At 42.3% G+C, this 5,997-nt stretch overlaps 1 long non-coding RNA gene across 3 annotated transcripts; it reads right to left on the minus strand.

The window, feature by feature from the left end:
- Positions 1–3,621: 3,621 nt before the first annotated feature.
- On the minus strand, positions 3,622–5,274 carry LOC139433489 (uncharacterized). 3 transcript variants are annotated; one of them, XR_011642940.1, is made up of 3 exons: positions 4,977–5,274; positions 4,231–4,309; positions 3,622–3,736 (listed from the first exon to the last, which is right to left on the minus strand). It is a non-coding gene; the product is annotated as an uncharacterized lncRNA (long non-coding RNA). The 3 variants fall into 3 exon arrangements; XR_011642939.1 differs by lacking the exon at positions 3,622–3,736 and adding an exon at positions 4,075–4,133; XR_011642941.1 differs by lacking the exon at positions 3,622–3,736 and adding an exon at positions 4,075–4,136.
- Positions 5,275–5,997: the final 723 nt, after the last annotated feature.

Genomic DNA, 5,997 nt, shown 5'->3' on the forward strand with positions numbered 1-5,997 from the left:
GTCCATACAGGCGGAATCAAGCAGGCCCGTCGGTCGTCCATACAGGCGGCATCAAGCAGGCCCGTCTGTCGTCCATACAGGCGGAATCAAGCAGGCCCGTCTGTCGTCCATACAGGCGGAATCAAGCAGGCCGGTCTGTCGTCCATACAGGCGGCATCAAGCAGGCCCGTCTGTCGTCCATACAGGCGGAATCAAGCAGGCCCGCCTGTCGTCCATACAGGCGGCATCAAGCAGGCCCGTCTGTCGTCCATACAGGCGGAATCAAGCAGGCCCGTCTGTCGTCCATACAGGCGGAATCAAGCAGGCCCGTCTGTCGTCCATACAGGCGGAATCAAGCAGGCCCGTCTGTCGTCCATACAGGCGGCATCAAGCAGGGCCCGTCTGTCGTCCATACAGGCGGAATCAAGCAGGCCCGTCTGTCGTCCATACAGGCGGAATCAAGCAGGCCCGTCTGTCGTCCATACAGGCGGAATCAAGCAGGCCCGTCTGTCGTCCATACAGGCGGAATCAAGCAGGCCCGCCTGTCGTCCATACAGGCGGAATCAAGCAGGCCCGCCTGTCGTCCATACAGGCGGAATCAAGCAGGCCCGTCTGTCGTCCATACAGGCGGAATCAAGCAGGCCCGCCTGTCGTCCATACAGGCGGAATCAAGCAGGCCCGTCTGTCGTCCATACAGGCGGAATCAAGCAGGCCCGTCTGTCGTCCATACAGGCGGAATCAAGCAGGCCCGTCTGTCGTCCATACAGGTGGAGAAGCCTTCGCTGGGAACACAACCGCAGCTTTGTGACTTTCCGTCCTCCTGTAGCTGCTTGGCCCGTACTTGATGTTGCAGTCATCACCTAACCATCTGGGGTCAGAAGCTGTGAATGAAAGTAACTGGACATCATCATCATGTAGCCTCGTAACCCAAACATTAGGAACATTTGTTGTCATGCACTGCAAAAACTCTTGCAAAATCTTACTAAGTATATTTGTCTAATTTCAAGTCAGAATACGTCTTTACACTTGATATAAGACATAATAACTTAAAGAGCTGACGAAATGAAGGACAATACTGTTCTTATTACGATAATATATATACTATTATTAATGGGAAATCATGTCATTCATGACAATATACCCGCAGTATTTATAAATTGTGGTTTATTACAACTTTCCATGCTCACTTCCGATGTTACACGACCGCTCCGAACAAAACAGCTTTCGCCGGTTAGTGACGTCACGCACGTCACGAGTAGAACACCTGTTGAATAATACACTACCTCTGTGGCTGATGTCGGACTCTGGAGACAGAATCGAGTGACAGACAAGACTCATTTGGTGGAGATCCGATGCGGCAACAGAACACAGACTGGTATACATTTGACTTTAATTCATAGAGATTCTCAATAAATAGTAAATCAATAATAATACATCGTAATGTAGCAGGCAGACTTGGCTCAGGCAACAGAACAGAGACTAGTATATACATTTGACTAAAATTCAGAGATTCTCAAAAAATAGTAAATAAATAATAATGACTCTGCTGAAATAACCAGTTTAGATACATGTAGCTGGTCAGGCTGTTGTAAATTGACCAGCCAGTAGATATTAGGCTGGAGAGGGGTTTTGGACACTTCAGCTGGCCAGGATGGCTGGTTTATACACCATCTATCACCAGCTTATGTTTAATAATAGTATTAAATATACCCTGCTGGGAGCTCACCAGGATTCCAGGTGACCAGCATACATTAAATACTGGTATGATTATTTAAACAAGAGAGCATAAATATATTACAAAGATTCATTGTGTCATGTATTCTGGTATCTACCAAATAAAGACATTGTATAGTGTTCATAATGGTATTTTAATTTAATAAATAGCTCGTTAATATAATAAAATACACAGTAACAATAATTATACAAATAACAACCAACCTGCAAATCAACCTACACATCAAAATAAATATATTATCTAAAACCGGTGCATTTGATTTAAAATAAAAGTAATACATAGAATTCAATATTTAAATGGTAACAAAAACCGTAACACTGTATGATAAGAACAAGGCAACAAAGAAAGTGTTTTTGTTTTTCCTTGTTCATGTCTATAATGTTTCCCGCTGTGTAGCGTCCAGCCTTTCCCAATCCGGCCTGCACTTCTGTCTGTTGAAGCAACTTCTTGAAGCAAACTGAAAAGAAATGTAGAGATATAAGTACACTGTAAAAAGAAAACCTGACATGTACGTTAACATTTGGGCTGCTGTGGTTTCCAGAACCGTTAAAGTATAATACATTACAAATGACAGTTGGTTGGCATAGACGTTACAGTCAACAATTGCTTATGGTGAATTACAATGGCAAAAACAAATAGAGCGAGTGTTCACGGTGCAGCCGTATTATCTGGGAAATAGAAGAATCGGATCAGGATTCGGTATTGGCAGACAATCAATATCAAATGAATCGGATCATTATTAGCATCTGATCACCTTTGTCGACTTGCAGCCTAAATACAAAGATAACTCCACTCCTCTCCTACCACTCTTACCTCTAACAAGCCTTGGTAGAACTAGTGTCGGAGTCATAGGGTCCAGAGGTCTGTACTACGAAGCTGGTTCAACCTAACCTGGATATGTTTGAGTTAGCCGGTCCTACGCTAAACGGTCCTACGACGCGGGTTATCAAGTGGATCGCTCAAGCCAGCCGTGTCCTATCTAGTGAGGTGCGCGTTCACATGAAAGGGGTGGTATCTGGAGCATTCGACCAATCACAAACATGGAGAAGCATACTGACAGTGCAGCGTCATACTTCCTGAATGAAAAGTGCACTTTAATACTAGTCAAATATGAAGAAGTTAAACTTTAAACATCCATGACTTAAACACTTGATCAGGATCAAAGCCTCAGAGCTGCAGCTGCAAGGTGAACACAGCTGGGAACAGAACAAGTGTTTGAATGCGTACATTAACAGGTTTATGATATCACTGCCCCGTCTAAGACACGATCTGACTTCAATTACATTTGACTCGAGTGTTTCCTCAACTTAATGTGTTGCTTAAAATAATACTTCTGCATCCAGTCTGTGACACTGTGAGTGCTGCACGGCCAGATACGGCTCAGCTGACTCAGATCAGGAGATATGTGATACATTATGAAGTGATGTGCCGCGGACTGTACTTAATGTACTCTGATCCGGGTACTGATGTTGTGGCAGATATTTAAGTAAGCTTTCTTAACGCTAATGTTATAATAGTCAGACTGCTCTGAAGATGGAGGTGATATTCTATTAATGTTCACGTTCACACAGTCAGTGATTTTTGCCGGCCGTCTTTCCTGCAACGGCAGCTTTTCTGTATTTCCTTTCTCCTGTGATATGACTTGATCGCTTTAAACTCCGCACACTGAGCTCTGATTGGTCAGCAGGCGGTGCTTTCACTGAGTTGAGCTCTTAGCCTGCAACCTAACCTGGTCCCGACCAGGTTAGCCGCTAAGCATAAGTTACCATGGAGATCTAGCCCGCTAAAAAGAGAACCAGCTTCGTAGGACCGGAAAGCCGGAGTTTTCCCTGAAGTTAGCCGCGAAGAGAACATCCTGCTTCGTAGTACAGGCCTCAGGACTGACTGGAGACATGTGGAACAGAGGACAGGCATGGTTCCATGTACAGGAAACTGGAACTTTGAACAGGTGTTTTCATCTTTTCTGCCTGAAGATTCACAAGTTCTTGATCAGGTGTTTGATGTGGGCTGGCATGATCCTTTCTGCAGCGATAAATAAAGAAAACAAAGATTTTTTTTTAAATAATGGTAATGATGGTAACAACAATAATATTAGTATAATTATGTATATAGCACTTACACAATTGCAAAGTGATTCTCACAACAAAAATAAAGAACAAAACAATATCAACAATAAAAAAACAAATTATTACAGGAATGTTGAGACAAATAAATGTTTTTTCAGTCTTTACAATGCACTGTTGGAAATGACCTTCCAAAGGCTAAATTCAAACTCAATACCATAAATAACTGGGTACCAAAGTGCTTTACCTGATAGAACACGCTCCACACGGAGCAGCAACCATCCGGCTCGGCCTCTTGCTGCATATCATCTCCTCCCTCTATCTCTCTCTCTCTGGTGTTAGGTTCCAGTAGATCTCTACTATCCAATAAAACAGAAATTCCCCAAAAAAATCATATTAAAAAAGTTAAAAACAATGACTGGCTGTTGGCATTGAAATGGATTAGAATCTCACCTTTTTCCTGGATGTCAGGAAGGCCATGGAGTCGTTCCCTTCAAGTCCGCAACCAGTCATAGGAGTTCAAATGCAAAGCCTGAACGATGACAAGAGCGAGAGACATACATTTTACAATTATATTTTTAATTCATACCAGAGCAGTGTGTACAGGCCCTGAACGACACGCAGAGAACAGATCAAACCCTGACAGACTCACACACTTTGGTGATGTCCTCATCTGATAATGTTTCATTTTTTAGCAGCAAAGTAACATTACTCAAAGTATATGTCAGACCCAACTCATTTACAGTATGTTTTGCATCTCCTCAACAATGGTCTGTATAGTTGAGTCGAAAAAAACTGTCCCTACAATTTCAGGTAGATTAACACACATGTGTAAGAAAAGTTTACAATGAAGCACAAAACCCCTCTTTGTATTAAGCGAGCTGCCACAGAAAGTGCAGCTTAACATGCTAACCTTTGGTGAGCTACAGTAAAGCTAACTTCATGCTCAACACAAAACCTCTAACGTGCATTACATTGACGATTTTAAACACAACTTAACTCTCTCTACTTGTAAGATAACGTTTAGTTAACTTACCCTTAAATAACTACATCACGTTTTTCAGTGGAAACACAAACTGCAGAAAACGTTAGCTGCTAACTGTTGTTAGCTAAGACAGCTAGCTCTTAAGGGAAGTAACATAGCCTCATGGCAAACGTAAGGTTGAGTTAACGTAACGTTGTCAGAAAGCAAAACGAACCTTCGAGAAAGCGTTTACTCTCTCTCCTTAGCGGGCATTGTTGATTGTTCGAAACACGATCTCTTGATGTGCTGCCCACACATCGTCGGTTTCATCGACCCCGGGTTACCTGGTCTAGCAAACGTCCGCCTCGTACGACGCACTTGTTTTGTCCATATACGCAACATTTGATCATTTTTTGGCCACAAAAACATCCCATAACCAGATGTTGAGACGGCCCCACATCCCCATACAACATATCGCTTGCCAATTATTCTTGGCGTCTTATTGCTGTGCATCCTTTGTCGTAATATTTGGCCCTTCAATGCATTCAAAGGGGACTGAGCTCAGCTGTGTTCCACTCATGACGTCACCGCCGGAAATGGCCGAAGTTGATGTTTCCGGCGCAACGAACGATTGTTACTAACTGACAACTTTGGATGCTGTTATAATCGTGATTTATTAAAAATAGATCAATAATAAAAAAATCATAAGGCACATTCCACAATACAAATGCAACCTCTATCATATACTAAGCCCACTAACAGGTGCTAAAAGCATTTCGTAAGCTCTTTAAGTAGTAACAATGCAGTGAGATATAATGTCTTGTTTTTAGACATTGCATTTTAAGTGTCTTGTTAAGTCAAATACTCTTGAAAATATCTTATTTTGAGTTGTATCTCAGGTGAAACAAGTTTTTTTGACATGTCACAAGACTTGCTGGTATATATATAAGCTCCTGTGGTGTTTGTAAAAGATGGATTATCTTGTTTCAAGAAATAACCATTACTTGTTTTTAGAAAACACATTTTTATTGGAAAAACTCACATCAGAAAACAGTGCATCAGTCACATCAGAAAACAGTGCATCAGTCACATCAGAAAACAGTGCATCAGTCACATCAGAAAACAGTGCATCAGTCACATCAGAATACAGTGCATCAGTCACATCAGAATACAGTGCATCAGTCACATCAGAAAACAGTGCATCAGTCACATCAGAATACAGGGCATCAGTCACATCAGAAAACAGTGCATCAGTC

This window comes from Pseudochaenichthys georgianus, unplaced genomic scaffold (genome assembly GCF_902827115.2).
Source record: "Pseudochaenichthys georgianus unplaced genomic scaffold, fPseGeo1.2 scaffold_513_arrow_ctg1, whole genome shotgun sequence".
NCBI classification, from domain to species: domain Eukaryota; kingdom Metazoa; phylum Chordata; class Actinopteri; order Perciformes; family Channichthyidae; genus Pseudochaenichthys; species Pseudochaenichthys georgianus.